At 47.5% G+C, this 13404-nt stretch overlaps 1 protein-coding gene and 1 pseudogene across 4 annotated transcripts in view; both read right to left on the reverse strand.

The window, feature by feature from the left end:
• BLNK (B cell linker) overlaps positions 1 to 13404 on the reverse strand; it is a 1905158-nt gene that overhangs the window by 1027992 nt on the left and 863762 nt on the right. The gene's annotated exons all lie outside the window — the stretch shown is intronic.
• Positions 2984 to 3134, reverse strand: LOC138474882 (5.8S ribosomal RNA; annotated as a pseudogene).

The raw sequence follows: 13404 nt of genomic DNA on the forward strand, positions 1-13404 counted from the left end.
CCCATTGTGGACCTGCCCACATCTGAAGAGACCTTCTTCAGATTCTCACTCTGCATTAATAGTGCATTACTGCGTTAACATCTGAAGACTATGTGTAATCTAGTCTACTTGTGAGCCTAAGTGATATACGAAGGGCTTCACCTTTGCAATATATATTTTTTGTACAATGCTTATTGTTTATTTTTGTAATTACATAGGCCATTTTTAGTCTCTGCCCCTATTTTGTACATTGGGTATATCTTGTAAGCATGTAAATACTGTATTCTGTGCATATTTCGCAACTTTGTGTTTGCATCTCCATACTGCTGTTCCCTTTTACTCACGAGTCTAGTGCGCATAACAAATGAATAAACAAACAAACAAACATGTGCATCACTAATTAGATGACGAGGCATTTGACTACCGTAAGAGAGTCATAGTTACTCCTGACGTTTACCTGCGCTTCATTGAATTTCTTCACTTTGACATTCAGAGCACTGGGCAGAAATTACATTGCGTCAACACCCACCGCAGGCCTTCGCAATGCTGTTTTGATTAAACAGTCAGATTCCCCTGGTCCACACCAGTTCCAAGTCAGCTGCTAGGCGTCGGCCGAGGCAGAACGTCGGCCCCCAAACCCCAGGAGGGGAATGGATAGAGGTGACCACCGCAGCTGGGGAGATCCGCAGGCAGGGCCCGGCTCACATCCAGACTTGGCACCGCCCCCGGGGGGAGGGAGGGTGAGACACCTCATCCAGCCGCAGCCCGTGCCCAGACCCACTTCGTGCTCCAGCTCGACTGACCCAGCACTTAGAGCCAATTCTTATCCCGCAGTTACAGATCTGACTTGTCGACTTCCCTTACCTACATTGTTCCAACATGCCAGAGGCTGTTCACCTTGGAGATCTGCTGCGGATATGAGTACGGCCCGGCGCAAGAGTTACACCATCTCCCCTGGATTTTCAAGGACCAGCGTAAGCTCACCGCACACAGCCGGAACCACAAAGCTTTCCAAGCCTTGGGCCCCTCTCTCAGGGCGAACCCATTACAGGGTGCCCTGCCCTTCACAAAGAAAAGAGATCTATCCCTGGGGCTACTTAGCAGATTCCGACTTCCATGGCCACCATTCTACTGTCTATATCAACCAACACCTTTCTGGGGTCGGATGAGCGTTGGCATCGGGCGCCTTAACCCGGAATTTGGTTCATCCCGCAGCTCCAGTTCTGCTTAATAAAAATTGCCCACTGGCCACCTACATTCAATGCCCGGTTCCACGCCAGCGAGCCAGGCTTCTTACCCATTTAAAGTTTGAGAATGGGTTAAGATCATTTTGGGCCCAAGACCTCTAATCATTCACTTTACCAGATAAAACTGGGGTTTCTGTGTGCCAGCTATCCTGAGGGAAACTCCAGTGGGAACCAGCTACCAGATGGTTCGATTAGTCTTTCGCCCCTAAACCCAGGTCAGGTGACCGATTTATACATCGGGACCGCTACAGACCTCCACCAGGCCTAGTTCACCATGTTTCAGGTCCTATCATACACGCTCATGCTCCATTTCCCTGACAGAGCGGGGGAGACACCAACCGCAACAGGATCCCACCGCAATCGGCTCCCACCGGCCCTCACCTTCTTTGCACCACAGGGTTTCATTTGGGCCTCCGACTCGCGCACGTGTTAAGACTCCTTGGCTCATGTTTCAAGACAGGTCAGGTGGTTAACTGTCATCACCTGAGACCCCTGGCACCCTTTGTGGGCCTCTCCACCCAGCGGCACAACATAGTCAGGGCGCACTGAGGGTAGTCCGCCACAGTCGCATTGGGAGCCCTGTATCCCGTCGCCGCCCCGGCGACCCTCAAGAGGGGCTAGGATGGTTGCTGGAGAAGGGCACGGCCACGGTCAATCTCTCTCGGCCCCGCGGACACAGCAAAACTGCTGTCAGGGGGCTGCAACACTCTGTGCCGGAGCAGAGAGCCACCTGCCCCCTGGGGCCTTCCCAGAAGGCCGTGGTCCACCGTCACAGAGAAAATGCGGCTTCAGGTGCCAGGTCTGCCCGGGCCACAGTCCCGTGAGGGCATCCATTGATCCAGGTGACCAATCTGCCTGCCATGTTGAATCCTGCGGGCGGACTGCATGGACCCCACCAGTTTACCTCTCAATGGTTTCATGCCCTCTTGAACTCTCTCTTCAAAATTCTTTCAACTTTCCCTTACGGTGCTTGGTAGCCATCCGTCTCGTGCCCGTATTTAGCCTTAGATGGAGTTCACCACATGCTTTGGGATGCATTCCCAAGCAACCTGACTCCAAGAAGACCTGATCCCGGCGTGCCAAGGCTGCTACTGGCCTAACACCGTCCGCGGCGTGAGACTCGATCAGAAGGACTTGAGCCCCATGAGCGATGCTGGGGAGTCGGTCTTCTGTACGACACGTTTCCCATGCCTGGGCTCTTCCCTCTTCACTGACCGTTAATGAGGTAATCCTGGTTAGCTTATTTTCCTCCGCTTAGTAATATGCTTCAATTCAGCGGGTTGCCACGTCTGATCTGAGGCCGTAGTCAGGGGGGAGCACAAAGTTTGGAGCAGCTGGCCTCAGGCCTGTACGGGGGTGGTTGCCCCATCCCTGTGCCTCTGGAGCAGCAGAATGTGCGCTTTCCCGATATGCGGCCGAAGCCCACATGGTTGCGATACCCACGCTCAATGGCTATCCTGCGGCGGCAGCCACGGCACACCACAGGCAGCTACACAGAGCATGGCCAGGTGCCCCGGGGTAGGGTGAAGGTGCGCCAGGCTTTTTTAAGGCCAACTCCTGCTGCCATCACATCCGGGGCAGGCCGTCCACCCAGCACTCCCGAAATCTGCATGAGGAGGGGAAATTGGTGAGGCCGGGATGTGCCGCCAATGAGCCTGCGCAACAGTTCCAGGGACCCTGCGACGGACGGAACGGTGTCCCTCTGACAGCCCCAGCCATGACCCTGGAAGGGAACCCCGGGGCGATTGATGTACAAGCAACCCTCAGACAGGCGTAGCCCTGGGATGAACCCGGGGAAGAGTGGTGCGTTCGAAGTGTTGATCAAAGTGTCCTGCAATTCACACTAATTCTCGCAGCTAGCTGCGTTTTTCACCGACACGCAAGCGAAGTGATCCAACACCAAGAGTCACAGGCAACTTTTTTTGTTCCAGACATCAGCTTGACCCTGCCGGTGCAGGAGGGGCTGGGGGGAGGTAGCGCCGCCTGTGGCTAGACAGCCCGGCGCCCTGTCTAGTTCGGCCAAGACCATTGTGGTTTAAACAAATAAATAAAAATTCCAGGCAATAAGCCCGAGAAACATGACCGCCGCTGCTGCGGCACGGCACTTCCCAGGGGGATGGAGGCAGGCTGCTCCGCCAGCAGCTCACCCGGCCTGATCCACTAATCCTTCCCCAACCCCAACCCCCTCCACTCCCCTTTTTGGGGGCGGGGTGGGGAGGTGCTGGGGGACAGACGGCGAGGCAGAGGCAGGGGGTCAGGTGGGACGACTACAGTCTTCAAAGCCCAGCCTGGCCACACAGGGACCTGGTCCAGGTACATGGGCAAGAGGGGAGTTCACGCGCTGCGCCAGCGGACCTGGCCATCGCCTGCCCACAGATGTGGGCGGCTGGAACGTCGACGCCCGCCTGTCGAGTAAGCTTGCTGTGCGATGGCTCAGGGCTTGCGTCTGTTGTGCCAAGCCCCTGTCTGCCTGGGGAGACGCCCCTTGAGAGTGTTAGGGAGAATTCTCACCCAAGTGCTAAATTCCCTCTACCTTAGAGCCCTCCACCTCTTTTGCTATATTTTGGGACTTTGAACTTTTCATTTTCAATGTGTTTTACTTTTGTGTTCTTTGGATATGGAGTTTTAAAACAACTCCATAGGCATCATTGTTTTCTTGTGTGTCACACAGCACCTTCAGTCCAGTGGCACAGGGATGTATTTCAAACTTCTCAAGCTTTAAATACCTTCTCTGAGGCTGACTACTGTCTCCTTTACTAGTCATTTTAAATTTACAGACCCAGCACACACTATATTCCTATAGAGTGCTGGAGGGGTTGCCAAGCATCCCCATCCCCTGAGTCTAAACACTCATGTAACAGTCAAATGTTACCCTTTGCCTCTTGAAATGGCTGGTGGCAGTGGTTTAGAACAAACTACCATGATTTTTCCTGACCGCGAACACCGGTAGCTAAAAATCGAGTCAGCCATGTTTTTCAATATGGCACCCAAGACCTATAAAAAAAGACTCCAGTCAACCTTTATCGCCGTTTCTTTAAGGAAAGGTCCTGTCTCTGTGCTCCAAACAAGGTTTGATCCCTTTGTTCGTTGGCCTTTGGCGGGCTTCAGTGCTGAAGCCCTCCTCTGGCGCCAGAGTGTCTGGGGTGGACAGGATGTGAGGGAGGTGCCCGAAACTCCCTGTGCTTAGTCTCCCAGGAGACCTGAATGCACTCTGGAGTGATTGGCCAGCTGGCCAAACCCAAACCACTGTGTCCATATCCCTCCCTCCAGACCCTCACCACTGTGTCCCTATCCCTCCCTCCAGACCCGCACAACTCTGTCCCTATACATCCCTCCAGACCTGCACCACTGTATCCCTTTACCTCCCCCAGACCCACACCACTGTGCCCCTATCCCTCACTCCAGACCTTCACCACTGTATCCCTATCCCTCCCTCCAGACCCACACCATTGTGTCACTATCCCTCCCTCCAGACCAACACCACTGTACCCTATCCCTCCATCCAGACCCACACCACTGTACCCTATAACTCCCTCCAGACCCACACCAATGTACCCTATCCCTCCCTACAGACCCACACCACTGTGTCCCTGGTCCTCCCTCCAGACCCACACCACTGTAACCCTATCCCTCCCTCCAGACCCACACCACTGTATCCCTCTCCCTCCCTCCAGACCCAAACCACTGTGTTCCTATCCCTCCCTCCAGACCGACACCACTGTGTCCCCAACCCTCTCTCCAGACCCACAGCACTGTGTCCCTATCCCTCCCTCCGGAAACACACCATTGTGTCCCTATACCTCCCTCCAGACCCGCACCACTGTACCCTATCCCTCCATCCAGAACCACACGACTGTGCCCCTATACCTCCCTCTATACCCACACCACTGTGTTCCTCTCCCTCCCTCCAGACCAACACCATTGTACCCTATCCCTCCATGAAGACCCACACCACTGTACCCTATCCCTCCCTCCAGACCCACACCACTGTACCCTATCCCTCCCTCCAGACCCACACCACTGTCCCCAACCCTCCCTCCAGACCCACACCACTGTGTTCCTATCCCTCCCTCCAAACCTGCATGACTGTGTCCCTATACCTCCCTCCAGACCTGCAACATGGTGTCCCTATATACCTCCCTCCAGACCCACACAACTGTGTCCCTATCCCTCCCTCCAGACCCTCACCACTGTGTCCCTATCCGACCAACACCACTGTACCCTATCCCCCCTCCTCTAGATCCACACCACTATCCCCAACCATGCCCCCAGACCCACACCACTGTGTCCCTATCCCTCCCTCCAGACCCACACCACTGTGTCCCTATTCCTCCCTCCAGACCCATACCACTGTGTCCCTATCCCTCCTTCCAGACACACACCACTGTGTCCCTATCCCTCCCTCCAGACCAACACCACTGTCTCTCCAACCCTCCCTCTGGATCCACAGCACTGTGTCCCTATCCCTCCCAACCCACACCACTGTGTCCCTATCCCTCCCTCTAGACCCACATCACTGTGTCCATGTCCCTCCCTCCAGATCAACACCACTGTACCCTATCCCTCCATCCAGACCCACACCACTGTACCCTATCCCTCCCTCCAGACCCACACTACTGTCCCCAACCCTCCCTCCAGACCCACACCACTGTGTCCCTATCCCTCCCCCCAGTCCCACACCACTTTGTCCCTATTCCTCCCTCCAGACCCACACCACTCTGTCCCTATCTCTCCCTCCAGACCCACACTGTGTCCCTATCCCTCCCTCCAGACCCACACCACTGTGTCCCCAACCCTCCCTCTCGACCCACAGCACTGTGTCCCTATCCCTCCCGACCCACACCACTGTGTCCCTATACCTCCCTCCAGACGCATACCACTGTGTCTCTATCCCTCCCTCTAGACACACACCACTGTGTGTCTATCCCTCCCTCCGGACGCACACCACTGTGTCCTCAACCCTCCCTCCAGACCCACACCACTGTGCCCCTATCCCTCCCTCGAGGCCCACACCACTGTGTCCCTATCCCTCCCTCCAGGCCCACACCACTGTGTCCCTATCCCCCTCCAGACCCACACCACTGTGGCCTATCCCTCCCTCCAGACCCACACCACTGTACCCTATCCCTCCCTCCAGACCCACACCACGGTGTCCCTATTCCTCCCTCCAGCCCCACACCACTGTGTCCCTATCCCTCCCTCCAGACCCTGGACAATCTGGTCTCCTACCATGGCCACCAGAAACCGGCAATAGGGTTAAAGTGGGCATGGCCACCAGGGACTGGCTTTGTGGTAAAATGCTTGAAATCGGAATAGGATTGAATGGGGAAAACAAATCCTGCTCATGGCTACAGTCCGAAGTGCTGAACGGATTTGCAGCAAACTTGTGCAAGGCACATTGACAAGGACCCGTAAGCATGCTTTTGCAGATCTGTCCTCTGTTTTATTTTTTGAAAAGTGTCAAAACGTAGGTACAAAAAAATCGATCTATAACTTGCCCCGGACAATCTGGCTATGGCCTCCCTCCAGGAACCCACAATAGGGTTAAAGTGGGCATGGCCACAAGGGACTGGCTTTGTAGTAAAACCTTTGATATCTGAATAGGCTTGAATGGGGAAAACGAATTCTGTTTGCGGCTACAACCCGAGGATTGACAAGGACCCGGAAACATGGTTTTGCAAATCTGTCCTGTGTTTTATTTTGTGAAAAGTGTCAAAATACAGGTACAAAAACTAGTGATATAACTTGCCCAGGACAATCTACCACTGGCCATGGCCACCAGGAACCAGCAGTGGGGTTAAAGTGGGCATGACCACCAGGGACCGGCTTTGTGGTAAACTTTAGAAATTGGAAGGGGAAAACAAATGCTGCTCATGGCTACAGCCCGAAGTGCTGGATGGATTTGCAGCAAACTTGTGTGAGGAGCATTGACAAGGACCAGAAAGCATGCTTTTGCAATTCTGTCATGTGCTTTATTTTTGGAAAATGTCAAAATGTAGGTACAGAAAAATAGTGATATAACTTGCCCTGGAAAATCTACCCACTGGCCATAGCCACCAGGAACTGACAAGAGGGTAAAAGTGGGCAAAACTTTGGAAATAAGAATAGGTTTGAATGTGGAAATCAAATTCTGCTTGTGGCTACATCTAAAAGTGCTGGACAGGTTGCAACAAACTTGTGCGAAGAGCAACTGTGTGAGGATCATTGACGAGGACCCGAAAGCATGCTTTTGCAATTCTGTCATGTGCTTTATTTTTGGAAAAGTGTCAAAATGTAGGTACAGAAAAATAGTGATATAACTTGCCCTGGAAAATCTACCCACTGGCTATAGCCACCAGGAACTGACAAGAGGGTAAAAGTGGGAAAAACTTTGGAAATCAGAATAGGTTTGAATGTGGAAATCAAATTCTGCTTGCGGCTACATCTAAAAGTGCTGGACAGGTTGCAACAAACTTGTGCGAAGAGCCTCAGCAAGGACCTGAACTCATGCTTTTGCAATTATGTCATTTGTTTCGTTTTTTCAAAAGTGTCAAAATGTATGTACAAAAAATTGTGATATAACTTTGGTGCTGGGCGGTGGGCCTGGCCCTCGGCAAGGACAAATCTTTACTCTGGTTATCTTATTGAAGCCTGGATTATGGACACTGGCAATGGCTGCAACCCATGAGCACTGGCCATTGGCCACATTATGGGGGTTTAGTGGACCCTGCACCAGGATGGAAGCTAGGTGCAGTGGATAATGGGGGTGGTTTTGTTGGGGCTGGGGTCATGGTCGAGCCTCATGCCCTAAGCAATTCAACCATAACTTGCAACCCCATTTCTCTGAAAATGTCACACATCAGTATGTGCTGCAAAAAATATGTGTGTTAAAGGAGGTTTATAGTCCTTTCATCTATGCTAAAATTGAAATTATTAATAATGTATGTACATTGTCATAAAATCATGAAACATTTTCACTTATAAAAACCATAGAAATTCAGTAATAAAACATTGTTAAAGGGACGTTATAGTTAAGTTGCATAAGAAAAACCTATGAGATTCACCCAAAAAAAGGGATGGTATGTTTATGTTGCACTAATAAAAACAGATGAAATTAATAGAAAAATCATTGTTAAAGGGACGTTATGTAGTTACATGGTAAATTCGAAAGCCAAAGAAATTTGCCAATTATGTTAAGCTATGCAGCCATAACTCATACCACCGCCATGCACTGCTAAGACTAACACCCAGGACAAAAACAATGACAACACAATGGCATCATTGATGACATCACTGATGACATCACTTATCCAAGGCAGTTGGTTTTTATAAGTGCAAATTAAACATAACGTAGCTTTAACAATGTTTTTTCAACTTTAGTTGCAGGGACGTTAAGGTGAGAACTAAGTGCAAACCCCCACCCTGAAATTCAGCTAAATCCATCTTAACTTCACGCCGCCTGTTGCACAGCCTTTGACCATAATGATGACATCACAGATGACCTCCATGATGACATCCCTGACGACATCATGGATGATATCACTGGTGACATCACTAATTACATCATCTATGACATCACTGGGGACATCACACATTACAACACTAACCGGTCTTGACCAGTAGCTATAGCCTTTAGCTGTGTCCACTGTATATTTGAAATCAATACCTGATCACTAGCCATGAGGTTTGGCCATGGCCAGTGGGCCCGGCCTTCGGCCAGGCCCACTCTCCATTTTAGAACACTACTAGGCCACTAGCCATGGTCTTCAGCCATGGGCTGTGCCCACTGTATTTTTAAAATCATTACCAGACCACTAAACATTGGCCTTCGGCCATGGCCACAGGGCGCAGCCTTTGGCCATGCCCACTGTCTATTTTTAGTAAACTACCAGACCACTAGCCATGGCCTTTGACCACTGAATTTTTTAAATCATTACTCGACCACAGCCATGCGTGCCCACTGTCCAATTTAAAACAATACCAGACCACCGTGGACACTGTATTTTTTAAATCACTATCTGTTCAGGCCCACTGTCTATTTTAAAACACTACCAGACCACTAGCCATGACCGTTGGCCAGTGATTGTTCACCCCACCCTCACAGTAGCTGTTAAAATGATAAAAAACGTTTTTATTACTTTACTGCCATAGCGCAGGTATAATTATAATTAGAATTTCCTGCTTTCAAAGGGTTTTATTGTTTAGTTCTGGAGGTGTTTTGCAGTGTTTCAAAAAATTGCTGAATCTGTGTTTATCAGTGTTTTCCCATGTGTCCCATTCAAAGAATCACACATAGCTATCTTTTCCAGAGTAAACACAAAAATATTCTTATATTGTTTCATTGCGTGCATAAGTAGGGTAATATCTCTCATCATCCACTTCAAGAATAAAGTATGCCCAGGTTTGAAAGGTTAACCTCGAAATCCACCGTAATGTAACTATTGCTCAAAGACATTAAACAATCACAGACTGATTTTGACCTGTTTTCTAGTGGTATTGTTATTTATAAAAGATGTCAGGCTTTGAGAACTCACATTTTCTATAGGCAATGCTCAGTGAGATGAAATTATTTGCCAAGGATCACACACTTTGGTTAAGCAACGTGGTACAGCCCCCCTGTTTTATGGCTAGTCTCTTGGTGACTGTTGTGATACATTGCACAGCTCCAACTAACCGCATTTAAGCAGCATGGAAAAGGGACAAAAATGACAGATGAAAGAATAACATATGCCCATGTACTTTTGCCCCCATAGCGAAAATCAAGAGCTGCCACCATGAATATACGCACAGTAAGTGAACATATATCTTAAACATATAACTACAAATGTAGTTCAATTGACCTTCCCCTTAAAAGAAAGTGCACAAGACAAGCTAGCATTGGGCATTAAAAAAAATAATGAACACAAGAAAAATAACCTGAGAGAGGAAATATATATGCTGGCAAAGTATAAAAGGTGCTCACCTTTTAAACCCAGCAATCTGCAGTGAAATATTCCCTGGAAAACAAAATCCCAATACAATATAAGTGCTTGTTGTCTTGTGGGTAAACGTCTTTGATGGGAACATGACAACCTGAGTAAAATCCTGGCAGCTAAATACTTGAGCAAGCTTGCCAACCGCAAAAAACCCAAGGTGTTGTGTCTGCCCTCTGAAACAAAGTTTTGCTGTCCACCCACATGTGTCTTTCACTTGTGAACTGAAAAGCAGCCACAATCAGTAGAAAATAACTACACCATTGGCCAGGACTGCAAACTCTCTTGCCACATCCTGGGCAAATACTCATGACTTACTTGCCCTCTTATAATTTCCCCTCCTCGCCCCCATGCCTGGCATTCAACAATACTCTGCTTTATAATGATAACTTGAAAAATACCCAAACCATAGTGTCGCTCAACTATATAAATCCTTATAGAACTAGGTTAGGCAAAAGGTGTACAGTTGTGGCATTATTCCACCATCTTGACTGGGAGACTACAAATACCGGAATGCAATTCAGCAAAAGGCAAACAAATTGTCTCTCAGAGCTCTCATAGAGTAATAGGAACATAGAAGATCTTTAAACCATCACACAGCCATGTTAGTGTAGTATGTAGTATGGTTAAGTTGCTAATCCCATAGGAAAGCACTTTTTGGGCGGCTTATAACTTTGCTCCCCCTGGACGAATCCACACCAAACTTTGCAAAAAAAGTATATGGCCCATTCTGAATTTTTATGCAAAGTTTGGTGAGGTTTGGTCAGGGGGGGCAAAGTTATAGTCCAAACTGTTCAATTCTGGACATGGTCATGGTCAAGGGAGGTGGCGCTACAGGCCCAACTCTCTACTGTCTCCAGATGCATGCTGCTCAGTTCACTTGCAAATCCATTCACAGCACTAAAACTGTGCACAGAGAAAAGGCACTTGCAAAAGCAGGAGTGTCTTGAATGTTCTTTTGTACTATGTACAGTTTGGTGGCATGCTCCGTTACAGTCACTAAAAGGCCAGTTTTGTCCAGTCTGAACCAGTTCTGGGATTTTCTTTTCCATGCTACTCAGTGACAAGAAAGGCCACATGCGTGTATGCAATGCAACATGGTCACTGGGGTTCTCTGCTCCCTCCTGGGGAATACTAGCAAAAAGAAGATGGCACATTCTTTTCACATTCAGTTACAGCCACACAATAATGTCCTGCCCAAAACCAATTCTGTAGCTTTCTCCTCTATACTAGTCACAGTGAAGTAATAGCATGTAATATCTTGCCTCCAACAATTCTATAGCTTGCTCATCCCATCTAGTCACTTTAAAGAAATGTCACGTGGCTTGTCCTTTTTAGCATTCTCTCCTTCCTTGTAGTCTCCAAATATGCCTGTTTATGGAATCTCACTGTTAATTCTCTGGTCATTAATCTCAATAATACATATTTGGTGGGAAATTCCCTATCCATGGACAGGCAGCCTTAGGTTTTAACATCTGTTCGTACACTGGGTCTTCTGCAGAATTTATGGGTTATTCATCCACTCTATCTTTATTTGTGGACACTTGCAACATACTGAACATTGCAGATATATGAAAATATTTGAGCAATGCAGCTTCAAATGCTATGTGTTATCCCTTAGGACTAGCATCGTTCCTTGCATTGTATATGGGTTGGAGACTTTGTCCTCACCCATATAGCCAGTTAAAATGTTTGATTCTATGTGTGTGATCTATGGGTGTGATATGCTGCAGTGGTTGTGGCCAGGGATAGAGTCTTGGGTGCATGGCCGAAGGCGGCCCTTCGGCCATGCACCCAAGACTCTAGGCCCTGGCCACAACCACCGGAGCATATCACACCCATTGATCGCACCCATAGAATCGAACATCTATCAAATATTTGCAAATCTACAGTTTGTATACTGTTTGATTTGTATAGTTTGTATGTGAAGTTTTGGCTACGTCATGCCATTAAGATTGTAGAGTTTGGTAAGAACCACTGCAGTATAACATATCCATGGAAGTAAACATTTTGTATTGTGGTGTATGGTTAGATGTTTGCTTCAATGGAGCAGTATATATGAGTTCTATTATAATATAATATGCTTACTGTTTGATTTTTTGTGATTGGATATATTTTTTCATGACTTGGGTAACTGGAGCAGATATTCTTTTTCAATTTCTGTGATAAAAGCAAAGATCATGTTAGTGTAGGTAGTTTATATTAGTAGTTTGCATACCAGTGTACTGGGCAGTTTGCTCAGTTTCTGTGTTTGTTTTTTAAATCATTGGGTCTGTGGGAAAAAAAACCATGTTGGATTAAAAAAAAACTTTTTTTTTATGGTACAGTACATGCGTTTGTTTGTTTTCAGTGTTTACTTGTTGTTTCTGGCTAATGTTCTATCTGTTGGCTTTTTGCAGATTGTTAGATACCTTTTGTCGAATTGTAACTGGTTATAGTTTTTTATTTAAATTCTCAAGTTGCTGATCTATCTGTTGGGTTGTTGCAGAATCTTGGGGAAGTTAGATACATGTTGGCGTATTCTAACTGTTTACTTCTTATAATATAGTGGTATTGATTTATCTGTTTGGTTGTTGCAGAATCTTGGGGCAGTTAGATACCTGTTGGTGTATTCTGACTGTTTTTTCTTCTTATAATTTAGTGGTATTGATTTATCTGTTTGGTTGTTGCAGAATCTTGGGGCAGTTAGATACCTGTTGGCATATTCTAACAGTTTATAGTTTTCTAATTGAAGTTTTGTTAATTTTTATGTACAGATTAGTTATTAAATTTTGGTTTTAGGAAGATTAAATAAACGTTTATAAGATTTGCTGGTAATCTCTGCTTTAGAGTAATGGTACTATCATTACATTCGAACCATCCACATTTCTTTTTTATATATGCAGTGTAGTGACCTGCATTGGTTGTGGCTCCTGCGTGGTAGATTATACCTATTGTTGTGAAGGATTTCTTACCAAGTGATATTTGACCATGTGTGAATCCAGTCAGCTTACAGTTGTGTTTGGTACCATCTGCACTGTAACGTAAAAGCATTAGTATTACGTATTTACTATGTGTTTGCATTTGTAAGGTGGAGCAATTATCTGAATTGCAGGTAGTACATAATCTGCCATGGTTTGCATTTTGTACAAGTTGCTGAAATGGAACGGATTCATAGTTAGGAATTGAAACATACACAAAGCGTTCATTAGGGATTTGTTCCTGTGCCACATTGTTGCAGAGAGTGC

The sequence above is a fragment of the Ambystoma mexicanum genome, chromosome 8, assembly GCF_040938575.1.
Source record: "Ambystoma mexicanum isolate Mex_15411 chromosome 8, UKY_AmexF1_1, whole genome shotgun sequence".
Taxonomy (NCBI): domain Eukaryota; kingdom Metazoa; phylum Chordata; class Amphibia; order Caudata; family Ambystomatidae; genus Ambystoma; species Ambystoma mexicanum.